Source organism: Rhinoraja longicauda, chromosome 36 (assembly GCF_053455715.1).
Source record: "Rhinoraja longicauda isolate Sanriku21f chromosome 36, sRhiLon1.1, whole genome shotgun sequence".
Taxonomy (NCBI): domain Eukaryota; kingdom Metazoa; phylum Chordata; class Chondrichthyes; order Rajiformes; family Arhynchobatidae; genus Rhinoraja; species Rhinoraja longicauda.
Genome location: NC_135988.1, coordinates 19,403,641 through 19,429,961, shown reverse-complemented (window position 1 = coordinate 19,429,961; position 26,321 = coordinate 19,403,641). Strand labels below are relative to the sequence as shown.

General features: G+C 48.7%; 1 long non-coding RNA gene and 1 pseudogene across 1 annotated transcript in view; both read right to left on the bottom strand.

Moving 5' to 3' along the window:
* Positions 1-6,171: 6,171 nt before the first annotated feature.
* Positions 6,172-12,921, bottom strand: LOC144610316 (U5 small nuclear ribonucleoprotein 40 kDa protein-like; annotated as a pseudogene).
* A 102-nt stretch (positions 12,922-13,023) lies between these two features.
* The window catches only part of LOC144610341 (uncharacterized), a 123,136-nt gene continuing 109,838 nt past the window's right edge, over positions 13,024-26,321 (bottom strand). The window contains exons 2-3 of the long non-coding RNA XR_013549407.1: positions 25,085-25,208; positions 13,024-13,127 (exon numbers count right to left, since the gene is read on the bottom strand). This is a non-coding gene — a long non-coding RNA (uncharacterized LOC144610341). The remainder of the gene's footprint in view (positions 13,128-25,084; positions 25,209-26,321) is intronic.

Genomic DNA, 26,321 nt, shown 5'->3' with positions numbered 1-26,321 from the left:
GAGTCGGAAGCCTTTCCAGTGACAAACGGCGTGAAGCAAGGTTGTGTTCTTGCCCCTACACTCTTCAGCATGGTCTTCTCTGCCATGCTGACTGATGCCTTCCATGACTGCCAGGATGGAATACACATCAGGTACAGGACTGACAGCAGGCTGTTCAACCTCAGGTGCCTGCAAGCTGTTACAAAGGTGAAGGAGACCATCATCAGAGATTTCTTGTTTGCTGATGACTGCGCCTTCAACGCCAGCACAGAGCAGAAGATGCAGCATGAAATGGACTGCTTCTCACAGGCCTGTGACAACTTTTGGTCTCTCCATTAGCACCAAAAAGTCTGAAGTTATGTACCAGCCTATGCCTGGAAAGCCCTACCAGGAACCACACATCACGGTGAAGGTGCAGAATCTACAGACAGTCGATAGCTTTACCTATCTGGGTAGTACACTCTCGCGAGTGGTGAACATTGATGCTGAGGTCAACAACAGGATTGCCAAGGTCAGCGCTGCCTTTGGGCGACTCCGTGAGAATGTTTGGGAGCGGAGAGGACTCAGCCTTACCACCAAGCTAAAGGTCTACCGTGCAGTGGTACTCACCACTCTTCTCTATGCCAGTGAGACCTGGACTGTCTACAGCAGATATGCCAAACAGCTCAACCACTTTCACTTGAGCTGCCTACGCAGATTCCTTCACATCAGGTGGCAGGACAAAATTCCCGACACAGAGATCTTGGAACGGGCCGGAATCCCCAGCGTCCACACCCTCCTACGGAAAGCCCAAGCCAGATGGGCAGGCCATGTCATCAGAATGCCCGATAGTCGACTGCCAAAACAGCTTCTGTATGGAGAACTGTGTCAGGGCAAGCGCTCAGTAGGAGGACAGAAGAAACGGTTTAAGGACTGCCTCAAAGTGTCCCTCAAAGACTTGGACATCAACCTCAGCACTTGGGAGTCTCTTGCTCTGGACCGTCCAACCTGGCGTAGCAAGCTCACCACAGGAGCCCGTGCAGCAGAGAACAGATGCATTGCAGAGGCCCAGAGGAAATGCACCGCGCGCAAGGCCCGGGCTAACTCCACTTCCACTGCAGCACCCATCCACTTGTGTCCTACGTGTGGGCGTGCCTTCTGGGCCCGGATTGGCTTCACCAGTCACTTCCGGACCCACAGTCACCAATCCTCCAACTGAAAGTGAAGTCATGGTCATCTTCGAACCCGAAGGACGAACAACAACAATCAGCTGTTTATAATCTACATTAATGACTGATGGTAAAGTGGTTCTGGTGATGCATATGTTGATGGGTAAGTGAGGAGAGGAATACAAAGGCCGAAAACATGCTCCAATCTTTTTTTGGAATTAAAATAACATTGAGGGTCACCCTTTTACTATTTGTGAATGTTGCGTAAAGAGTAAGATTTGCAGAGCAGCAATGTCAAGTTTCCCTGTGCAAGGTTGGACCCTCATTGGCATTGCTGGCTTCCGTATCAGTATGTTGCATGCTCTCACATCTTTCACTAATTAACTCAGCAAATCTGAGTTAACCACTTAACCTTTGACACCCTTACTAATCAAGAATCTGTCAATCTTCATTTTAAAAATACCCAATGACTTAGCTTCCACAGCTGTCTGTGGCAATGAATTCCACAGATTCATCACCCTGTGACTAAAGAAATTCTTCCTCATCTCCTTTCAAAAGAAACATCCTTTTATTCTGAGGCTGTGACCTCTGGTACCAGACTCTCCCACTAGTGGAAACATCCTCTCCACATCCACTCTATCCAGGCCTTTCACTATTCAGTAAGTTTCAATGAGGTCCCCCCTCATCCTTCTAAACTCCAGCGAGTACAGGCCCTGTGCTGCCAAACGCTCATCATACGTTAACCCAATCATTCCTGTGATCATTCTCATAAACCTCCTCTGGGCAATCCCCAACACCAGCACATCCCTCCTCAGATAAGGGGTCCGAAACTGCTCACAATGCTCCAAAAACAGTCTGGCCAGTGCTGTATAATGCGTCAGCATTACATTCCTGTTTTTATATTCTAGTCCCCTCAAAATAACTGTTAACATTGCATTTGTCTTTCTTACTATCAATTCAACTTGCAAATTAACCTTTTGGAAATCCTGCACCAGCACTCCTAAGTCCCTTTGCATTTCCAATTTCCGAAATTCTCCCTTGGAAGGATGAGAGAAGATCTTATCGAAACGTATAAGATTATTAAGGGGTTGGACATGTTAGAGGCAGGAAACATGTTCCCAATGTTGGGGGAGTCCAGAACAAAAACTTTTTCAGTCAGAGAGTTGTGAATCTGTGGAATTCTCTGCCTCAGAAGGCAGTGGAGGCCAATTCTCTGAATGCATTCAAGAGAGAGCTGGATAGAGCTCTTAAGGATAGCGGAGTCAGGGGGTATGGGGAGAAGGCAGAAACGGGGTACTGATTGAGAATGATCAGCCATGATCACATTGAATGGCGTTGCTGGCTCGAAGGGCCGAATGGCCTCTTCCTGCACCTAATGTCTTGTCTATTAGTTATTTCAACATTTATTTATTTCAACTACCAAACTGCATGACTCCACACTTTGCTACACTGTATTCCATATGCCACTTCTTTGCCCATTCTCTTAACCTGTCCAAGTCCTTCTGCAGACTCTTTATTTCCTCCACACTACCTGCCCCTCTACCTATCTTCGGATCATCTGCAAACTTGGCCACAAAGCTTTCAATTCCCTCATTCAAATCATTGATATACAACGTGAAGAGTAGCGGCCCCAACACCAACCCCTGCGGAACACCACTAGTCACAGACAGCCAACCAGAAAAAGCTCTCTTTATTGCCACTCTTTGTCTTCCACCACTCAGCTAAACTTCTGGTATCTTCCCACTGATTCCATGGGCTCTTATCATCTTTAGCAGCCTAAAGAAGGGTGCTCCGGTTTCCAAAGACATGCTGGTTTGTAGGTTAATTAGCTTCTGTAAAATTGCCTCTAAAGTGCAAGGAATGAATAATAAAGTGGGATAACATAGAACTAGTATGTATGGATGATCGATGTTTGCCGTGGACTCGGTGGGCTGGAAGGCCTGTTTCTATGCCATATCTCTAAAATTAACAAAAACCTAAAACCTCTGAATGCAGGAGAGGCTGGGGAGAGGAACATGAGAGGAAGGTACATACAGATATGTTATCCTCATGGGCAATTGGTGTGTGGCACTTGAAACCCTGATGTACTGCACCTTATTCTCCAGTATTCTCCAGGTGATGGGGCTAGTGAGCTCAGTCGCAGCTTCCTGTCTAGGCTAATCCAGTTACTTCTAGCTTCTGCAAGAGAGATGGGTGTTAATGGGCGTTACAATGTTCTTGCACGGTGTGCCTGCATATCTGGATTAAATATCTGGAAATAACAAAGGTGTTAGCACGTGGGGTTTTCACTTTTTCCCTGGCGTGTCAGAGGGAGCGCAAGAACAGGAGCCCCTGTGTTTTAAGAGCGCTGGAATCAGGACCAGTAACAAAGCATCAGGATTTGCAAACAGCGGGAAAGTGGATTACAGTGACAAGTTTATGAGAAAGCCATTGTGATCGGTGTCACAGAGGCACACAGAATTGACACAAGGTATAGGCATGTAAATCATGTATTAATGACACAGGATTAAACTGACCTCAGATCCTTGTACATTGCCATTTTACTACAGGTATAATGGGCAATTGAATTTCTGGTACAGTGTTTGAGCCCGACGTTCTAACTTGAAGAACATTGGGATCACTCAATCTTGATCCTGTGTTCAGTCAATATATACCAGCAGGGGATACTGGTTAATGATGAGAGCCTTTCCAATAAGGGCACCAAGTACCGAATGCTTGGTGATAATCAGTTGATAGATATGCCATGCCTTTATCACTCAGAGTAGAATCAATAGCACACCTAGGACTTGTTTTAACTCATCGCTGACTGGAGCCTTAGAGGCATCATGAGCAGATAGGACCATCCAAGGACCCAAACAGTCTTTCCAGGTGAGACAGAGGTTCACCTGCACCTCCTCCAACCTCATCTATTGCATCCGCTGCTCTAGATGTCAATTTCTTTACATCGGCAAAACCAAACGCAGGCTCGGCGATCGCTTCGCTCAACACCTGCGCTCAGTCTTTTTTTAAATTTTTAAAAAAAAATTTAAACCTTTTTTTTAAATATTAAAAAATACTTTATTCAAGTAATAAATATTTACAAAACATCTTCTTTTCAAAAACCTCATCCGACATTTCCAGAGGTTACACGTTCAATGCAGATATTCATTTCCAAATTTACACAGAATCCCTTATTTGGAGGGGCGTCTCCACCACACCCTGCCCCCCAGCGGAAGGACCCTAGACTGTGGTCCTCCTCCACAGAGCCTTGGAGTTGGCTGCACCGAGCTTCAGTGCGTCCCTCAGCACGTACTCCTGCAGTCTGCAGCGGGCCAGTCGGCAACATTCCCCGACGAACAGCTCGCTCCGCTGGGAGGTCAACAAAGCTCGGGCAGACCAAAGAGCGTCTTTCACCAAGTTGATGACTTTCCAGCAGCACTCGATGTTAGTCTCTGAATGCGTCCCTGGAAACAGTCTGTAGATCACAGAGTCCTCTGTGACGGAGCTGCTCGGAATAAATCGTGACAGGGACCCCTGCAAACCTCTCTTGGCAAATCCACACTCTGTGAAGAGGTGGGCAACCGTCTCCTCTCCATAGCAGCCGTCCCGAGGACAGCGTGCGCTGGTAGTGAGGTTCCGGCGGTGCAGGAAGGATATGACTGGGAGGGCTCCCCTCACCGCCAGCCAAGCCAGGTCTTGGTGCTTGTTGGTGAGTTCTGGCGATGAGGCATTTTGCCAGACAAGCTGGGCAGTCTGCTCTGGGAACCACGCCACAGGATCCATGGAGTCATTTCCCTGCAGTGCCTGCAGGACGTTCCGTGCTGACCATTGCCCGATGGACGTGGTCAAAGGTGTTGGTCCGGAAGAACCTTTCCACGAGCGACAGATGGTGCGACAATGTCCAGCTGACTGGCACATTGCGTGGCATCTGCGCCAGGCCCATCCTTCGCAACACTGGGGACAAGTAGAACCTCAGCAGGTAGTGGCCCTTGGTGCCCACGTGCCTTGGCTCTACGCTCCGCCTGATGCAGCCACACACGAAGGTGGCCATCAGGATGAGGGCGACGTTGGGCACGCTTTTACCCCCGTTGTCTGCCGACTTGTGCATTGTGGCCCGTCGCACCCGGTCCATCATCGACCCCCGGATGAAGCGGATGACGGCCCGGGTGATCCCCGTGGCGTAAGAGGGAGGGACGGGCCACACTTGCGCCAAGTACAGCAGCCCCGAGAGCACCTCACACCTGATGACCAGATTTTTCCCTGTGAAGGAGAGGGAGCGCTGTTTCCACACCTCCAGCTTCTTCCCCACCTTGGCTATCCGCTTCAGCCAATTCCTGTCACAAGCCTCAGCCTACCCGAACCAGATGCCCAGCACCTTCAAGAAGTCAGGCTTGATGGTGAAGGGGATGGAAGATCGGTCGGGCCAGTTGCCAAACACCTCCGCTCAGTCCGCCTTAACCAACCTGATCTCCCGGTGGCTGACCACTTCAACACCCTCTCCCACTCCCAGTCTGACATTTCTGTCATGGGCCTCCTCCAGTGCCATAGTGAGGCCCACCGGAAATTGGAGGAACAGCACCTCATTTTTCGCCTGGGCAGCTTGCAGCCCAGCAGTATGAACATAGACTTCTACAACTTTAGATAGTTCTTCTGTCCCTCTCTTCCCCTCCCCCTTCCCAGATCTCCCATTGTCTTCCTGTCTCTACCTATATCCTTTGTCCCGCCCCCCTGACATCAGTCTGAAGAAGGGTCTCGACCCGAAAGGTCACCCATTCCTTCTCTCTTGAGATGCTGCCTGACCTGCTAAGTTACTCCAGCATTTTGTGAATAAATACCTTCGATTTGTACCAGCATCTGCAGTTATTTTCTTACACAGATAGATCACAGTGGTGCAAAACAATTCACCCACAAATCAATTAGAAAAAGACATTGAGGTTTGTTGCAAGGGAACAAGTTCAAGGATCTGACTAGTAGAACAGAAAAAGGCTCACTCGTCTGTTTAGTTACAAATCAGTTTTATTGGCAAGAGAGAACAAAAACAATACTTGTCTTGGTATGCGCGGGGTCCGGTTTACAGCAGCACACCTCTCTCTCTCTCCATGCGTCCCTCAGCCCCTCGGTGAACCCCCTCTCATACATGAACACATCAGATTTATTGGCAAGAGAGAGAACAAAAATAATACTTGTCTTGTTACACGCAGGGTCCATTTTACAGCAGCATACCTCTCTCTCTGCCTCCGTCCGCGGCGCTGATCGCGACTCAGCCCGTCGGTGAACCCTTCTCATGCACACACTTACTTCTGGCTTACTGGCGCCTGCCTTAGTACAAGTAAATCAGCTGTTGAAATAACCGCCGGTATGTCTGGCCAATAGCGTTGCTCCCAAATGCAAACTATAACCAATGGTAGGGGATTGCATCCAAGCGAGCCCCCCCCCCCCCTCCTTTGGGAACACAGAGCTATCAGCTGCAGACTGGCGCGTAAAGCAATACAAAGCGCTACAGACGCGCAAAGGTTTAAACAGCCCTGTCGGCTTAGTGTGTGGGAATTTAAACAAAGCATTGTCGGCTGCAGCGCTATGGGTTCTAAATATAGCGCTACTGGCTACAGCGCTATGGGTCACAGACTGTTCGGAAAAAATAACATTCCACTCCTCGAACAGTGGTTACCGTCACATCCGACCCGCAGGCATTACCTCATTACATCCGGCCCGCAGGCTGTAGTAAAGTTTACGCGGTTGTGATGCCAATCCGCACATAAATTTGTAATATTATGGCCAACAAGATTGTCCCAATGGTCTGTCCCCAGTGCACCACTGTTGTTCACCTTCCTCCCGAGGGATTGTAGTCGTGGTACTGTTCTCCGACCCTTCGAATCTTCACTAAGGCTTCCTGGATGTGGTGAGTGAGGTTGGTGATGTTCTCTTTTATCCCACTCAGGATCAAACCAGTCACTGAGTCTGTATGACCGCGCATGGTACAAATTAACATGTTTTGTCGGAGGTCCCAAACCTTAATGCTGTCATCAATACCACCAGAGATAACCTGATCCCGAGTCATTAAGCGTTGCTGCCAGTACTTGGTACGTGTTTTCAAACGTATGGATTGCAGGCTTCTTCCTAATGTCCCATAGTTTCACTGTTTCGTCGTCGCTTCCTGGACAGACCAACTGTGGTCCCCGTTGGGCTGGATAACATGAATTCACAAAGGATGTGTGACCTTTAAGTCTCTTGATTTTTTCACCCGTTTCACTGTCCCTAACTGCTACAGTTTTGTCTGTTGATGCTGGAAAAAACATGCTGCTATGGCGAGTCCGAAACTTGTTGGTTGTAGACGAAGTTTATTGCAGCCGCAATACACGAATACAGAGTTAAACAACAAGGTACAGGACAACCAATACAAACTTACTGTCTTCCTTGAAGACTTCGCCGAACTGACTAAAACGGGCGCCAAACGCGCACATAATAATAATAATAATACATTTTATTTATATAGCGCTTTTCATATACTCAAAGACGCTTTACAGAGATTTTGAGAACATAGGGAAATTAATAAATAGATAAATAAGTAAATAAATAAATGAACAGAGAAAGGAGACAGTAGGTGAGGTGACCTTCAGTGGTTGAAGGCAGTACTGAACAGGTGAGACTTCAGCGATGTTTTGAATGTGGTGAGTGTGGGGGAGTCTCTAACGGTTTGGGGTAGTGAGTTCCATAGGGTGGGAGCAGCGATGGAGAAAGCCCTGTCCCCCCAGGATCTGAGTTTAGTCCGGATGTGGGGGGATAGGAGATTGGCAGCGGCAGAGCGGAGGGTGCAGGTGGGAGTGTGCCTGTGGAGGAGGTCGGTCAGGTAGGATGGGGCCAGGTTATGGAGGGCTTTGTAGGTTATGAGGAGGATTTTGTACTGGATTCTCTGGGGGATGGGGAGCCAGTGGAGTTTATAAAGGACGGGGGTGATATGGTCACGGATCGAGGTGTGTGTGAGTAGACATGACATCGCTGGCCAATCAGCGATGTCGTTCCCTGGACCAATCCTCATGGTCGCGTTCCCACGTGACCTCGCTGGCCAATCCGAGGGTTCGACGACCTGGACCATTCTCTATGGTCGCTACATGACCCCCCCCAGAACCCGAGGTGCGGAACCTAGCTGGGAGCCGGATTTCGCGACCATAACGAGTACGGAGAGGGACAGCCTGAACCACAGGAGCCGGAGGTTCCGGACTTGGTGGAACAGCCGGAACGAGAGGTTCTGGAGGAACTACCGGCACGGGGGGTCCTGGAGGAACTGCCGAAACGGGGGGTCCTGGAGGAACTGTCGGAACGGGGGTTTCTGGACTGGGCGGAACTAACGGAGGTCGGCCTCTCCTAGGGGTTTGACCGACCAGGACTGGTTGATCCGGGTCCAAATGGGCAGGTTTGAGCCGGGACACCGAGACGAGTTCACTCTTGCCGCTCATGTCTAAGGTGAAAGTAGCCGTTCCCTTACGTAAAACCCGGAACGGCCCTTGATAGACCCTCTGCAACGGGGCGCGATGGGCATCTTTACGCAGAAAAACAAACTCACAGTCCTTCAGGGAAGACGGTTCATGTACCATGGGACACCCATGACGTGAAGTCGGCACTGGAGCCAGGGAGCCCACCCGTTCCCGGAGAGATGCTAACGCTGATGGGAATGTAGGGAGCAGGGCTGAAGGGTCCGGAAACAGATCTCCGGGTACTCGAAGTGTCGAGCCATATACTAGCTCTGCGGACGACGCACCGAGATCTGGCTTAGGAGCAGTCCGGATGCCCAAAAGAACCCAAGGGAGTTGGTCTACCCAGTCCGGGCCTTCAAGCCTTGCACTGAGGGACGCCTTAAGTTGGCGGTGGAACCTTTCTACGAGTCCATTTGCCTGGGGGTGATATGCAGTTGTGGGTTGTAACTTGGACCCGTACAGTTCCGCCAGCGCGGCCCAGAGGGACGAAGTGAACTGTGGCCCTCTGTCAGTTGTAATAACTGCCGGGACCCCGAAACGAGCTACCCAATGAAGGGCCAAAGTCCTAGCACAAGACGCTGACGAGATATCAAACAATGGGAAAGCCTCTGGCCACCGGGTGAACCGATCCACCACCGTGAGGAGGTGGGTGTAGCCCCGGGAGGAAGGCAAAGGCCCGACCAAATCCACGTGGATGTGGAAAAAATGAAAAGCCGGGACCTCGAAATCCTGTACGGGGGGCTGGACGTGGCGCTGGACTTTAGCGGTCTGACAGGGCACGCAGGAACGTGCCCACCCCGCTACCTGTTTCCGCAGGCCATGCCAGACAAACCTCGCTGCTACCAAGGCAGAGGTGGAGCGGATGGACGGGTGCGCCAGCCCATGAATGGCATCGAAAACCCGGCGCTGAAGGGAGGGCGGTACTACCAGCCTGGGACGAGGAAGAGAAACATCGCACCAGACTTTCGTGCCCTCCGACCCACAAGCTACCTGGGCCAACTTCAATCCCGAAGTGGTGGACTGGTAAGCCGAAACGGTATCCGCTAGGAGCTGTGCCTCCGCGAGCTCCTGGGGATCCACTTCGCAGTCCACCGCCGAAATAGGGGGAAAAGCAGGTCTAGACTGGGCGTCAGCAACGGCATTAAGCTTACCCGCGATATGACGGACATCTGTGGTAAATTCGGAGATAGCAGTCAGGTGCCGCTGCTGGCGGGCCGACCATGGGTCAGACAATTTCAAAAAAGCAAATGTTAATGGCTTGTGGTCCGTAAATGCCACGAATGGGCGGCCCTCGAGGAAATACCTGAAATGACGGACAGCTAAATAGAGAGCTAGAAGCTCTCGGTAAAATGCGCTATATTTCAGCTCGGCCGAATTTAGTTGCCGGCTGAAAAACGCTAAAGGCTGCCAACGGCCACCGACCTGTTGCTCCAGAACCCCACCCACCGCCACGTCAGAGGCGTCAACCGTCAGGGCCGTGGGGGCGGAGGGGCTCGGATGGACCAACATGGTGGCGTCTGCCAAGGCTGCCTTAGCTGCCGTAAAAGCCGACTCTGCGGTCGGGGACCACAACAACTCTACCGGATTCCCTGCAAGGCATTGGAAAAGCGGGCGCAGGACTCGCGCCGCTGCCGGAACGAATCTATGGTAGAAATTAACCATGCCTACGAACTCCTGCAGCCCTTTTACTGTGGTGGGCCTGGGAAAAGCCCGGATAGCTTCCACCTTCTCGGGCAAAGGGGCGGCGCCGGCAGGAGTAATTCTGTGCCCTAGAAAATCGAGGGCAGGCAGGCCGAATTGACATTTGGAGGGTTGGATAATGAGCCCGTGGTCTTGGAGCCGCTGGAACACAGTCCGCAAATGGGCCTGGTGTTCCTGCACTGAGGGGCTGGCTACCAGGATGTCGTCTAAATAAATAAACAAAAAGGGTAAACCCCGGCCCACGCGGTCCATCAGTCGCTGGAAAGCCTGTGCCGCGTTCTTTAAACCGAAAGGCATACGCAACCATTCAAACAACCCGAACGGAGTAATAGTTGCAGTTTTTTGTATGTCCTCCGGTCGCACCGGAATCTGATGGTATCCTCGCACCAAATCGATTTTGGAAAACACCACCGCTCCTTCCAGCCCAGATGAAAAGTCCTGTAGGTGCGGTATGGGGTAGCGATCAGCCGTGGTGACAGCATTGAGACGCCGATAATCGCCACATGGCCTCCACCCCCCAGATGCCTTGGAGACCATGTGTAACGGCGAGGCCCACGGGCTGTCAGACTGACGGACAATTCCCATTTCCTCCATCTTCCTGAACTCCGCCCTTGCCACCACCAGTTTGTCTGGCGGTAGTCTCCTGGCCCGAGCGAAAACGGGAGGGCCTTCGGTGCGGATGTGATGGACCACACCGTGCTTAGCCGAAGGTGCGTCAAAACGTTGGACGAGCAGCTCTGGGAACTCTGCCAGAATCGCAGCATACGAGTCGGGGGCCGCGACGACGGCCTGGACAGTAGGGCTGGGCGAGGAGGCGATTGTCGGAGCGACGTGCTCATCTTCGGCGGAGGGTCGGAGGTCGTTACCGCGGACATCAGGAACCAGTGAAAAAGCCCAGAGAAAATCTGCGCCCAGGATCGCTTGTTTGACGTCGGCTATGATGAATGGCCATTCGTACGTGCGGAGGCCTAACACAAGGGACATCTTCCGTGTACCGAAAGTGCGAATTGGGCTGCCATTAACCGCGATGAGGGTGGGACCTGTCTTACCCGATCTGGTTTCGAGGTCGGTCGGCGGCACTATGCTGACGATGGCTCCCGTGTCTACCAAAAATTCTGTGTCCGTGAATCGATCATGGACATAGAGGCGCCGGTTCTGGCCAATCGTAACTGCCCCTATGTACGATCGGCCGAGGCATTTCCCGCGAAGGTACAAGGCAAACGACAGTTGCGGGATTCGTTACCCCATCGTAGGTGATAATAGCACCAGCCGCGCTTGTGCGGATCTTTTTGGCGGGCTTTCGGAGAATTGGCGGGAGACGTGGCGCCATCTTGCCGTCGCTGTGGCGTGGTCACCGATGTCGAGACTTTGTTGATTGAACCACTTGCCTTGTTTTTTGCCGCTATGAGCGCGTCCGCTTTCGCTGCATATGCTTCGGGGTCCTTAAAAGAACAATCCGTAAGCAGCAGTCGGACATCCTCGGGAAGTTTCTCGCGGAATGCCTGTTCAAACATCGGGCAATCCGTATGCTCACCGGCTAGCATCATCATTTCGGCCATGAGGACGGAAGGCAGTTGGTCTCCAAGATCCGGTAGGTGCAGAAGTTTTGCCGCACCACCATGCTTATTCAACCCGAAGGTTCGCAGTAATACCTTCTTCATGGCCTCGTACTTGTCTTCCGCAGGTGAATTTACGATGAACCGCATCACGCGCTTGGTTGTGTCCGGCGATAGAGCGCTGACGAGGTAGAAGTACTTCGTGGACTCGTCCGACACCTTCTTTATATGGAATTGAGCCTCGGCGTGGATAAACCAAGTTTGCGGTGCGTACGTCCAAAATAACGGAAGATGAACGCCTGCCGCGCTTGACTCCGGTGTGCCCTGCTCGGTCATCGTCAACGAGGCGTCGGGTTCCTGCTCAGTCGGTGATCGTCCAGATCACGTCGGGGTCACCAATATGGCGAGTCCGAAACTTGTTGGTTGTAGACGAAGTTTATTGCAGCCGCAATACACGAATACAGAGTTAAACAACAAGGTACAGGACAACCAATACAAACTTACTGTCTTCCTTGAAGACTTCGCCGAACTGACTAAAACGGGCGCCAAACGCGCACATGACATCGCTGGCCAATCAGCGATGTCGTTCCCTGGACCAATCCCCATGGTCGCGTTCCCACGTGACCTCGCTGGCCAATCCGAGGGTTCGACGACCTGGACCATTCTCTATGGTCGCTACACTGCCATCTGTGTTGTAATGCAATTCCATCACTGCTCCACTGTGACCTTCCAATGTAGCATAATTATCGCAGTTGCCATATATATTCCAAACCAATACGAATCGATCAAATCCTGCAGTTGCCAGTGTTGATCCTTTCGAGTGAAATTTACAACAATAAACTTCTCCCTCATGACTCGTTAAAAGCATTAGAGCAGCTTTAAGACTCAAGGTCCCACCGGTAGCAGGGCCTGCTGCGGGCTCTCTACCCTGGGGCGGCAGCTTGTTGCAGGGGTGCTTGGCCTGCACCAGCGCCATCTCATTTGAATATTTATTTTTACCAAACATTTTCTATTCTATTCGTCAGATCCTGCCGACTACGCCAAATGTTGCAAGGGAACGGGTTCAAGGGTTGACTAGTAGAACAGAAAAAGGCTCACTCGTCTGTTTAGTTACAAATCAGTTTTATTGGCAAGAGGGAACAAAAACAATACTTGCCTTGGTATGCGCGGGGTCCGGTTTAGAGCAGCACACTTCCCTCTGTCTCGGCCTCTGTCCGCGGCGCTGATCACGACTCAGCCCGTCGGTGAACCCCTCTCGTGCATAAACTAACTTCTGGCTTACTGGCGCCTGCCTTTATACAGGAAAGAAATCAGCTGTTGAAATAACCGCTGGTAAGTCCTGGCCAATAACGCTGTTCCCAAATTCAAACTATAATGGTAGGGGACCGCATCCGCGCGAGCCCCCCCTTTTGGGAACTAAGCGCTATCAGCCCCAAACTGGCGCATAAAGCAATACATAGCACTACAGACTTGGTGTGCAAATCAATGCAGACAGCGCTACAGACATGGCCCTTAAAGGTAAGACACACAGCGCTGCTGGTTTGGCGCACAAAGGTTTAAACAGTGCTGTCGGCTTAGTGCGTGGGAATTTAAACAAAGCGTTGTCGGCTGCAGCGCTATTGCTTCTAAATATAGCGCTACCAGCCGCAGCGCAATGGACTTCGGGAAAATTTCTCGTATAACAAGGTCTCAACTGAAACCCCAGCATGTTTATCAGAGACAGAAATGCAGCCACAAGATACGATAAATATAACTAATGGTGGGCAGGGGCCATTTTAAAATGCACTCTTCTGTGGTTAGCAGCTGTTGGGAATCTTTCAGATTTAAAATCTCTTTTTGCTGAAATAATAACATATGAAATATTTATACTTCAGTAAATTTTAAAGGATTAATGTGCCATCAGAAAACAAATGTGTATTAGCTGAGATAAGGAAATGTTTGTTTGGGAGCCTTGCACAGAACAGGTGCGGGTGAAAGTCGTTGCAGAGGAGCCTTTTCTACCGATGCCTCTCCAAACAGGCGTCTGTGCATCTGCCATCAAAACTCGAACTCCCAAAGAGCCAGGGCGGATCGTGCCACAGAGGTCAGCCGCAGCCAGGCATAACACAACTACACAATATAACATAAGAATAAAATGGTGTTAAAAGCCATAAAGAGCATGGAAACAGCCCCTTTGGCCCAACTTGCCCATGCCGACCAAGATGCCCCGTCTATACTAGTTCCATCTGCTCATGTTTGGCCCATCCCCCTCTAAACCTTAGATAGACATAAAATGATGGTGTAACTCCGTGAACCAGGCAGTATCTCTGGAAAAAATGAATAGGTGACATTTCAGGTTCAAAGTCAGTTTATTGTCACCAATTAAGGTACAGTGAAATTCAAATTACCTTGAAATTACATGTACCTGTCCAAATGTCTTTTAAATGTTATTTTAGTAGCTGCCTCAACTACCTCCTCTGGCAGCTCCTTTCATACACCCACCACCTTCTGTGTGAAAAAGTTGCCCCTCAAGTTCCTAACCTTTCCTCTCAACTTAAACCGTATACATGGTAGGTATAGATGCTGGCATGGAACCCACTGCCTGTCAGGGTGACAGGAACAGTCTGGGCGTGCAAATTTGACCCTGATAGGCGCACCGGGGAAGTAACACAGTGTTGATGGAAGGGGCAGGAGAAGGGAATCCATATGGTTCTCTTACGGAAACCAGTCTATTCAATGAGCTAATTGGTCTCTATCAATGCTGCAACAATTCTACAATTCTTAAGCTAATACATAGAAGGTAGAACATAGCACAGAACTAGCACAGGCCCTTTGGTCCACAATGTCTGTGCCAAACATGATGCAAAAACAATCTCTTATCTACCTGCTCATAATGCATATATCCATTCCCTGCATATCCATATGCCTATCCAAAAGCCTCTTAAAACTCCACTATCATATGTACATCAACCATCAGCACCTTCAGCACGTTCCAGGCACCCATCACCCACTGTGTAAAAAAGTTGCCCTGCATATCATCTTTAAACTTTGCCCCTCTCACAAAGTTATACCTTCTAGTATTTGATTTTTCCATGCTGGGAATAAGGTCTGAATGTTGACCCTATCTACACCTCTCATAACTTTATATACTTCTATCAAGACTGCACACAACTTCCAGTGTTCCAGAGAAAACAATCCAAATCTGTCCAACTCTCTCTGTAGCTAATACCCTCCAACGCAGGCATCATTCTGATAAACCTCCTACGCACCCTTTCCAAAGCCTTCTAATCCTTCCTGTAACGTGGTGACCAGAACTGCCCATAATACTCGAAATACAGCCTAACCAAAGTCCTATGAAGCTGTATTTTGACTTCCTAACTCTTATACCTAATACCCTGAACTATGAAAACAAGCAAAGCAAATGCATTCTTTACCACTCTGTCTACTTGTATTGCCACTTTCAAGAAGTTATGGCCTTGAACACCAAGATCCCCCTGTACATCAATGCTGTTAAGGGTTATGCTATTAATTGTATATTTTCCTTTTACATTTGACCTCCCAAAGTGCAGCACCTCACACATGCTTGGATTAAACTCCCTCTGCCATTTCTCTGTTCATTTCTTAGCTGATCTACATCCTGCTGTATACCTTGACAGCCTTCTTCACTGCCCACAATCCCAGTAATTTTGGTGTCATCTGCAAACTTACTAACCAATCTGTTGATGTTTACATCCAAGTCATTTATATATATCACAAACAGCAAAGGCCCCAGCACAGATCCCTGTTGAACTTTGTGTAAGAAGGAACTTTGTGTAAGAGTGGCACGGTGGTGCAGCGGTAGAGTTGCTGCCTTACAGCGAATGCAGCGCCGGAGACTTGGGTTCGATCCTGACTATGGGCGCCATCTGTACGGAGTTTATACGTTCTCCCCGTGACCTGCGTTAGTTTTCTCCGAGATCTTCGGTTTCCTCCCACACTCCAAAGACGTACAGGTATGTAGGTTAATTGGCTGGGCAAATGTAAAAATTGTCCCTAGTGGGTGTAGGATAGTGTTAGTGTGCAGGCATCGCAGGGTGGCGCGGACCCGGTGGGCCGAAGGGCCTGTTTCTGTGCTGTATCTCTAAATCTTAAAAAATCTAAATAAACTGCGCCAGGTGCAACGAGATGGGGCTCCTAAGGGACCATATTAGGAACCTGGAGCGGCAGATTGATGACCTCCGTCTGGTCAGGGAGAGTGAGGAGGTTATAGAGAGGAGTTATAAAGCGGTGGTCACTCCAAGACCAAGGGAGGTAGACCAGTGGGTCACGGTTAGGGGGGGCAAGGAGCAGAGGCAGGGACTAGAGAGTACCCTAGTGGATGTACCCCTTGGCAATAAATACTCCTGTTTAGGTACTGTTGGGGAGTACAGCCTACCTGGGGGCACGGAGTCCGGCCCTGTTGCTCAGAAGGGTAGGGAAAGGAAGAAGAGAGCGATAGTGATAGGGGACTCTATAGTGAGGGGGTCAGATAGGCGATTCTGTGGACACAGTTGGGAGACCTGGATGGTCTGTTGCCTCCCTGGTGCCAGGGTCAAGGATGTCAGGGAACGGCTGCAGGGCATCCTGAAGGGGGAGGGGAACCAGTCAGAGGTCATTGTACACATTGGAACCAACGACATTGGTAAAACGAGGGATGAGGTCCTGAAACAAGAATTTAGGGAGCTAGGTAGAGGATTGAAGTGCAGGACCTCTAAGGTTGTAATCTCTGGATTGCTCCCTGTGCCACGAGCTAGTGAGTATAGAAATAGGAGGATAGAGCAGCTTAATGCGTGGCTCAGGAGATGGAGCAGGGGGGAGGGATTCATTTTTCTGGATAATTGGGCCTGTTTCTGGGAAAGGTGGGAACGGTATAGGCCGGACGGTCTCCACCTTAATCAGAGGCGGACCAATATCCTGGCGGGGAGGTTTGCTAGCACTGTTGGGAGGGTTTAAACTAATTTGACAGGGGTTGAGATACAGCATGGAGCTAGTATAGGGGGTGAGGAGAAGGTAAATATAGAGGAAAAAAATGGTCAGATTGGGAGGCAGAACAAGAATGCCCCAGCACAATGGGGTAGGGCAAGTCTGAACGGCATTTATTTTAATGCAAGGAGTATTGGAAGCAAGGGGGATGAATTGAAGGTGTTACTGAACACATGGGAGTACGACATTGTTGCCATTACGGAAACATGGTTGAAGGAAGGGCAGGACTGGCAGCTCAATATTCCAGGATATAGAATCTTCAGGAGAGACAGAGAGCAGGGAAAAAGGGGAGGGGGTGTTGCAGTATTAATCAAAGAATCTATTTCTGCTGTAAGAAGGGATGACATATTAGCGGGTTCCTCAAATGAGGCTATTTGGGTGGAATTGAGAAATAGAAAAGGGGCATGCACCTTACTGGGTGTTTACTACAGACCCCCAAACAGTCAGAGGGAAATAGAAGAACATATTTGTAGGCAAATCTCGGGGGGGGAGGGGGGGGGGTGGGGTGAAAACAACAGGGTAGTAATAGTAGGGGATTTCAACTTCCTGAATATTGATTGGGATAGCCAAAGTGTCAAGGGCCCAGAGGGTGCAGAGTTCCTAAGGGTCATCCAGGAGGGCTTTTTGAGCCAATATGTTGAAAGTCCAACAAGGGAGGGGGCGGTATTGGACTTAATCTTGGGAAATGAGGCCGGACAGGTGGCTGAAGTGTCAGTAGCAGAGCACTTTGGTGACAGTGATCACAATTCAGTGATATTTAAGGTGGGAATGGAAAAGGATAAAGAGGTACCAGAGGGAAAATTTCTAAATTGGGGGAAGGCCGATTTTAATCTGATAAGGCAGAAGTTGGCCCTGGTGGACTGGGGTCAGCTTCTCGTGGGGAGGACCGCATCAGAACAGTGGGAGTTATTCAAAGGAATAATTGAAAAAGTACAGAGGAAGCATGTTCTCCTAAAGTTTAAGGGTGGGACAAACAAGTCCAAAGATCCTTGGATGTCGAACGATATAGTAGGATTGATTCGAAAAAAAGGGGGGCTTTTGGAAGGAATAAAGAACTTAAGGCACAGGCATCATTAGAGGAATACAGAAGGTGTAGGGCGGTTCTTAAAAAAGAAATTAGGAGAGCAAAAAGGGGCCATGAGATAGCACTAGCGGGCAAAATAAAAGAAAATCCCAAAGTGTTCTATAAGTATATCAAGGGTAAGAGGATAACGAGGGAAAGAGTGGGGCCCATCAGGGACCATAGTGGAAAGCTGTGTGTGGAGCCAGAGGATGTAGGAGATGTTTTAAATGATTTTTTTGCATCTGTTTTTACGAGGGAGGAGGGCGATGCGGACTTAGAAATGGAGCAGGAGGGTTGTGATGTTCTTGAGCATATTGCTATTGACAGGGAGGCTGTGCTAGAGGCTCTGGCAAGCTTAAAAGTGGATAAATCTCCGGGCCCTGACGAGATGGATCCCAGGATGCTGAGAGAGGCAAGGGAGGAGATTGCGGGGGCTCTGGCACAAATATTCAGAGCCTCTCTTGCAACAGGGGATGTACCGGAGGACTGGAGGATAGCTAATGTGGTGCCATTATTTAAAAAGGGCAGTAGGGATAAACCTGGGAACTACAGACCGGTGAGTCTGACATCGGTGGTGGGGAAGCTACTAGAAAAGATTCTGAGGGACAGAATCAGTCTTCACTTGGAGGATCGAGGGTTAATTAAAGATAGTCAACATGGCTTTGTTAATGGAAGGTCGTGTCTGACTAATTTGATTGAATTTTTTGAAGGGGTGACCAAGGAGGTAGATGGGGGTAGTGCAGTGGATGTGGTATACATGGATTTCAGTAAGGCTTTTGACAAGGGTCCCACACAGGAGACTAGTCAAGAAGGTAAGAGCCCATGGGATCCAGGGCACCTTGGCAAAATGTATAAAAAACTGGCTTAGTGACAGAAGGCAGAGGGTGATGGTAGAAGGTTGCTTCTGTGACTGGAGGCCGGTGTCCAGTGGAGTGCCGCAGGGATCGGTGTTGGGTCCCTTACTGTTTGTAATCTACATTAATGATCTGGATGTCAACGTACAGAGCATGATCAGCAAGTTTGCAGATGACACAAAGTTAGGGGGGTTGGTGAATAGCGAGGAAGGGATCTGCAAGCTGCAGGAAGATATAGATGAGATGGGCGGAGCAGTGGCAGATGGAATTTAATCCTGAAAAGTGCGAGGTGATGCACTTTGGCAGAAATAACTTGGAGAGGGAGTACACCATGAATGGAAGGACCCTAGGGAAGACAGGGGTACAGAGGGACCTTGGAGTACAGGTACACAAGTCCTTGAAGGCAGCAGGACAGGTGGACAGGGTGGTCAAAAAGGCATATGGGTTACTGGCCTTCATTAGCCGGGGCATCGAATATAAAAGTAGGGGGGTAATGATGGAATTGTACAGAACACTGGTGAGGCCGCAGCTGGAGTATTGTGTACAGTTCTGGTCACCACAGTATAGAAAGGATGTGATAGCTTTGGAGAGGGTGCAGAGGAGATTCACCAGGATGCTGCCAGGGATGAAGGGCCTCGGCTATGAGGAGAGACTGAGCAGACTGGGGTTGTTTTCCCTGGAGCAGAGAAGGCTGAGAGGGGACATGATCGAGGTGTACAAGATCATGAGGGGCATAGATAAGGTAGATGGCGGGGAACTTCTTCCACTGGTGGAAGGTTCAACAACGAGGGGACATAGATACAGGGTAAGGGGAGGGAGGTTTCGGGGGGATGTGAGAAAGAGCTTTTTCACCCAGAGGGTGGTTGGAGTCTGGAACTCACTGCCTGGGGTGGTGGTGGAGGCGGGAACACTCACAACGTTTAAGAGGCATTTGGATGGGCACTTGAAATGCTACAACATTCAGGGCTACGGTCCAAATGCGGGAAAATGGGATTAAAATTAGACTGTGTTTGGTAACGGGCGGCGCGGACATGATGGGCCGAAGGGCCTCTTTCTGTGCTGTAGGAATCTATGACTCTATGCTCGTTTAAACCGAAGATAGACACAAACAGCTGGAGTAATTCAGAGGGACAGGCAGTATCTCTGGAGAGAAGGAATGGGTGACGTTTCGGGTCGAGACCCTTCTTAATTCCAGAGTAGCTGCCTCCATGAGTCTCCCTGTTGAACTTCACTGGTCACAGACCTCCAGCCTGAATATTGTCCTTCCACCATAACTCTCTTCGATCAGTAAGCCAGTTCTGAATCCATACGACCAAGTCACTGTTAATCCACAGCATCTTAATATTCTGGATCAGCCTACTATTGGGGACATTATCAAATGCCTTACTTAAGCCCATGTACCCAATCCTCATCGATCATCTTCATCACCTACTCAAAAAAACTCAATCAAGTTAGTAAGAAATTACCTGCTGCAGGCTGTCACTAATTAACCCATTCCCTTCCAAAGGGGAGTAAAACCTATCCCGAAGAATCCTCCACAATAGCTTCCCTACCACTAACGGGGGAATCACCAGCATAAAATTCCCTGGATTCTTTCTACTTCCTTTCTTAAATAAAGGAACAAAATTAGTTACTCATGATCAACATTCTGGTCACCACCCTTGAGGTTCACTTTGTTGGCACAGCAGCGCTTATTTATATCTGGTTGCATGAAACACTTCTATGAAATGTTTTCAAATATTTCACTCAGTTAAGGGTGTCATAGAAATGCAAGCCATTGTTGTTGGGATACTAAAAACCACTCCAATTATGCCCACACACTGACATCTTTTGAAAGGAGTTACCAAAACAAAATTAAATGAATTGTTCCACCTTATGCAGTAACTCTGAGATCAGTGGTGGTGTCCCTGCCTGAGCCTTTATCTGCTGGAGGATTATAAGCTTATGTGAGCAAACGCACCAATCCGGGGAAGTGGAACAGTTGGCCAGAGCAGAATTCCAGCTGTGGAGTGGTTTGGAGTCGTATTGCATTGTTTGATAACGAGGCACCAGCTTAATGCTCCAGATATAATCAGATATAATGACAGAGGAGTGCAGAGACTGATGTCTCATTAATAATGCACTCACAATACAGCCCTAACAGGTGCCCATCCCAAACCCTCCTGGGTATGCTCCCAACGGGAAATATGGTGTGTAAAAAATGTGAACTAAGAAGATAGTAGCTTGGAAACCAAAACAATGAGGAATCACTAGACTAATTGGTTCAATCAAATAGAAGCAGGAGCAGATCATTCAGCCAGAGCCTTCTCTACCGTGCAATGTGATCATGGGCTAATTCAGTAGTCTGTACCAGCTTCCTCCCTTTAACCCTTGATCCCTCTAGATCTGAGAAACACATCTAATTCCTTTGTAAATGTGTTTAATGATTGACTTTAACTGATTTCTGTGGTAGAGTTCCACAGGTTCACCACTCTTTGGCAGAAGACATTTCTCCTTATTTCCACTAGGAAATGAGGAACTCCTAAAGGACACAAAGTGCTGGAGTAACTGAGCTGGTCAGACAGCATCTCTGGAGCACATGGATAGGTGATGTTTCGGGTCAGGACCTTCGGACTGATTAAGGGGTGTGGGTGTGGGTGTGGGGGTGGGGGGGGAGAGAGAAAACTGGAAGAGAGGCAGGCAAAGCATAGCAGGTAATAGGTGGTGACAGGCGAGGGCGGGTTTGATAGGCAGATGGTTGCCACAAAGGCCAGAGATTAAAACAGAAGGTATGAGATAGGATTGAAGAGTTTTATGATGCGAATTATAAAGCCAGAGAAAGGAATGTAGGGGGAGAGGGAGGAGAGAAATTGTTGGGAGTCCAGGAGGTGCACAAGCTGGGGGTGGGGGCCACATTGGGGGGGAAATGGGAGGGAGGGGTTGTTAGAGGTTCCCGAAAATTGGAGAATTCCCGAAAATTGGAGAATTGAATGTTTATTCTTTTGGGTTGCAAGCGATCCAAGCGGAATAAGATGTGTTCCTGTAGTTTGTGTTTGACCTCACTCTTTCAATGGGGGAGGCCCAAGACAGAAAGCTCAGTATGGGAATGGGAAGGTGAGTTAAAATGGTTGGCAACCAGGAGATCCAGTAGCCTTGCCGGACTGAGCACAATTGTTTAGTAAAATGGTCATGGAGTCTCTGCTTAGTCTCATATAAGAGGCCACATCGGGAACACTGGATGTAATAGAAGAGGTTAGAGGAATTGGATGTGAACCCCTGTCTCACCTAGAAGGACTGCTGGGTGCCTGGATGGAGTTGAGGGAGGAGGTATAGGGGCAGGTGTTACATCTCCTGTGGTTGCAGGGAAAAGTACCTGGGGAGGGAGTGGTTCGGGTGGGAAGGAATGTTTGAACCAAGTAGTTGCGGAGAGAGTGGTTTCTGCAGAAGGCGGAAAGGGGTAGAGATGGGAAGACGTGACTGGTGGTGAGATCACGTTGGAGGTGATGGAAATGTCGGAGGATGATGTGTTGGATGCAGAGGCTGATTTGGTGATAGGTGAGATGAAGAGGAACATTATCCTTGTTTCGACTGGGGGGAGTGGGAGCGAGAGCAGAACTACGGGACATAAAGGAGACGTGGGTGAGGGATCCTCGTGTCTTTATCCTCAGATTGTGACCCCAGGTCTTGGATTCATGGACAATCAGGAACGTCCTTCCTGCATCTTAGTCAAGTCCTGTTCGAATTTTGTAGGTCTCTATGAAATGCCCTTCTCATTCTTCTAAACACGAGCTAACATAAGCCTAACTGACCCATTCTCTCTTCACGTGTCAGCCCTGCTGTCCCAGGAATCATCAACGTTCGTTAAACTGCTTCCAGAGCAAGACTTCCTTGCTCAGATATGGAGACTGGAATCGTATGATACTCAAGGTGTGACCTCCCTCAGGCCCTGTACAATTACATTAGACAAGGCAAGGCTGTGTATTCCTATATCACGGTTTTCAGTTTACTGGTTCTTCTTGCATGTGTGAGAGCCTTATACAGAGAGAAAAGAAGAGGCCTTTGTACCTGTTCTGCTGCTCAATGAAATGGTTCATCTCTGACTCAGCCCTATAAAGTCATTGTGGCTCTGTTACCCTCTTTAACAAAAATCATTCAAGTCGGAGGAGGGAGTTGGGCAGGAACAATAACAATATTTTAAAGACATTTGGACAGGTACATGGATAGGAACAGTTCAGAGGGATATGGGGCAAACATGGGGAGGTGGCACTAGCTTGGTTGGGGCATCTTGGTCAGCATGGATAAGTTGAGCCAAAGGGCTTATTTTCATGCTGTGACATGATGACTATATTTAAAATGAATAATTCCTAGTGCTAGTTGCTGTTTGCAGAAGAGAGTTCCACCATCTACCATCCTTGCACAGAGAAATGTTTCCTATCTTAATTCTTGAAAAGCTAGGCTTTAAATGTTTGACTATTCCTCTCTCGGCATCTTAAAATCTTTGATCAAACCATCCTTAACCTTCTAGCCTACAGGCAATGTAGCTCGAGAACAAGAAAATAGGAGCAAGGAAACTACCAACTGTACAAGCCTCCCCTCCATTCAATGTAATCATAGCTGATCTGCCCCAGGCTTCAACTCCTCTTCTGTGCCAGTTCCCCATACCCCTCAATTACCTGATCTTTGAAAAACACATCTACCCAGCTTCATCAAATACTTATGACCTAGTCTCCACAACTATACGATAGGAAATTGCAGAGATTCTGTGGTACAGAGTTCAACAGGTAGGTTCACCGCTCCTTGGGAATACATTTTTATGCACCTCTGTTTTAAATGATGGGCTTCTTATTGTGAAATTATTTTCCCTGTTCAAAATTCTCCCACTAGCAGAAGCATTTCAACATCTATCCTGTCACACCGCTTAAGATATTACATGTTTCAATATGACCAGCCCTCATTTTCTTCCCAGGAATAGCCAGGTGAATCTCATTTGCACAGCTTCCAATCCTACAGCATGCTGTCTCAGGTCAGGGGACTAAATCCATGTACAATATGCTTGGTGTGACCTTGCCAACATCCTGTACAACAGAAAAAAAATCTCCCTATTTTTTTTAGGTAAAGACCAATATAACATTTGCCTTCTTAATTACTTGCAGCAACTGCCAGCTAGCTTTTGTGATTCATGCACTTGAACACCTAGACCCCTCTGAACTCACTCGTATTTGCTCTCCATTTAGATAATAATCTATCTTTTGATTCCGAAGTGCATGACCTCACTTTCCCACATTATGCTGCATTTGCCAAGGTTTTGCTCGATTGCTGAAACTACTCATACACTCATTACATCCTCATTGAGCAAGTACTTCTACCTACCTTCCTGTCATCTGAAAACTTGGATACCTTACATTCTGTCCCCTCTTCCAGATAACGTCTTATACTTTATTTCTGAAGTGCAGATTATCTTTCTGACCCCAAGGCCAATATATCTTTCCTCATAGACACAAAACGCTGGGGTTACTCAGCGGGTCAGGCTGTACCTTCGGAGATGCAGCCTGACCGGCTGAGTTATTCCAGCATTTTGTGTCTATCTTCAGTGTAAACCAGCACCTGCAGATCCTTCCTACACAACTCTTTCTACAGCTGTATGTCAGAACTGTTCAGAGTGCTCCAGATTTAACTTGGAGAAAAATACGCGTGTGGCCTCACTGGCAATGGAAGAGGCCCAGGACAGAAAAGTCAGTGTGGGAATGGAAGGGGAGTTCCAACCCAACTCAGTACAACCCAACGCTAGGAATATTGAATTCTCCGATTTTAAGTTCGAACTCACAAACAGCCCCCTTCCCCCTCCCCTTTCACCCCATGACACCCCCCCCCCCCTGCTTCCCCCATCCCTTCCCCTGAACTCTAGCTAACCTTACGCTGGTTTCTCCCCTCCCCCTGCATCCCATCCACCAGCTTCACAATTTGCTACTTTTCTATCCTTGAGCTTTACAATTCACAACTCATAATCCTTTTGGGCTCACACCTGTCTTTTCATCTCTGGCCTTTGTCCAACAATCTGCCTATCAACCCCCCCCCCCCCCCCCCCCCCCCCCCCCCGCCCCGCGCGGCCTGTGTTCACCTATTTCCAGTCATGTTCTGTCCTGCCCTTCCTTTCAGCTTTCTTTCCCATCTTCCCCGTAGTTAGTCTGAAGAAGGGTCCTGACCCAAAACGTCACCTATCCATGTTCTCCAGAGATGCTGCCAGACCCGCTCCAGGTTTAACAAGGGCTTTGTATAGTTTTGTTGTATGCAGTCCATTGTAAGTGAAGGCTGTGTGTGATGCGAACACATTCATGTGTACGCGGCGGAGAACAAAGAATAATTGTTTACTAACCAAGCCGACCATTAAGATCATAACTCCGAAACATCTTCAGATTTCACTTCCGAGTTCCAAGCACAGGCTGGCTGACCGGATTAGGTGTGTCACATGACTCTCTCCTCCAAGGAGAGCAGTTTGTCTGCAGAGGGAAAGACCACAAAAGTCAGCATTTCATTCAGCTTTTCATTTTCTTTCTGCCCTTAGAACAAATATGTGAAACACAGGACACACACAGACTGACAGCAGTCAGCATGTAACACATCTCTGGAGCGTTGCCAGGAGTAATCTGCTGTGTTTATTTTTGGTTTAGGCACTTTCCCAGCCTCTCACAGGGAAGCATCTTACATACAGTTCCATTCAATGCAGCTGCACGCTTTAAAGTGCCATCCACATGACTAACACTGCTGCTCGAAAACACTAGAGATAGCCTGACCTTTCTGGAGGCTGCCACAAATTACTGGGCTCTTTCCCTTCTCTACTTAGATTTCTTCTCTACCCCTGTACAATGACAATAAAGATATATTGAATTGTATATTGTATTTTCTGTACTTGTAAATAAGGCAATGCATTTGACTTGGCTTGGACCACAATAGAAATACTGGAGCACCATCTTGCCCCAGCATTTCCACACTGCTGCCAAGTCAAGCCAAATTTATTGTCATGTGCACAGGTACAGTAAGGTACAGGCACAATGCAGCAGTATCACAGGCACACAGGCTCAGACAACACACAAAGACACAAATTAGATATATAAATAACACATTAATTCTACAAGACTGACAAAGGAAAAGGCTGTATAAAACAAAAGAAAACAAGTTCACAGGAGTGCAAGAAGTGGCCTGTTGTGTTCCATTGCCAGGGCAGCATTGCAGTGTGCAGGTCGGTTCAAGAATATGATAGTTGTGGGAAGGTAATTGTTCTAGAACCTGGTGATGCGAGGCTTCAGGCTTCTGCACCTCCTGCATGATGATAGATAGACGCTGCCTTCGTGAGACAGCATCTCACTTGCACACGTCGATCATGGGGAGGGAAGAGCTTGAGCTTATACTGTACATCCCTTTGACTATCTGACTATCTCCCTGTCAGTCTGAAGAAGGGTCTTGACCCGAAACGTCACCCATTCCCCCTCGCCTAGATGCTGCCTGACCTGCTGAGTTACTCCAGCATTTTGTGATACCTGACTATCTCCCCACTTCTCTTTCAGTCCAGATGAAGGGTTCCAACCCAAAGAGTCATCTGTCCATTTACCTCT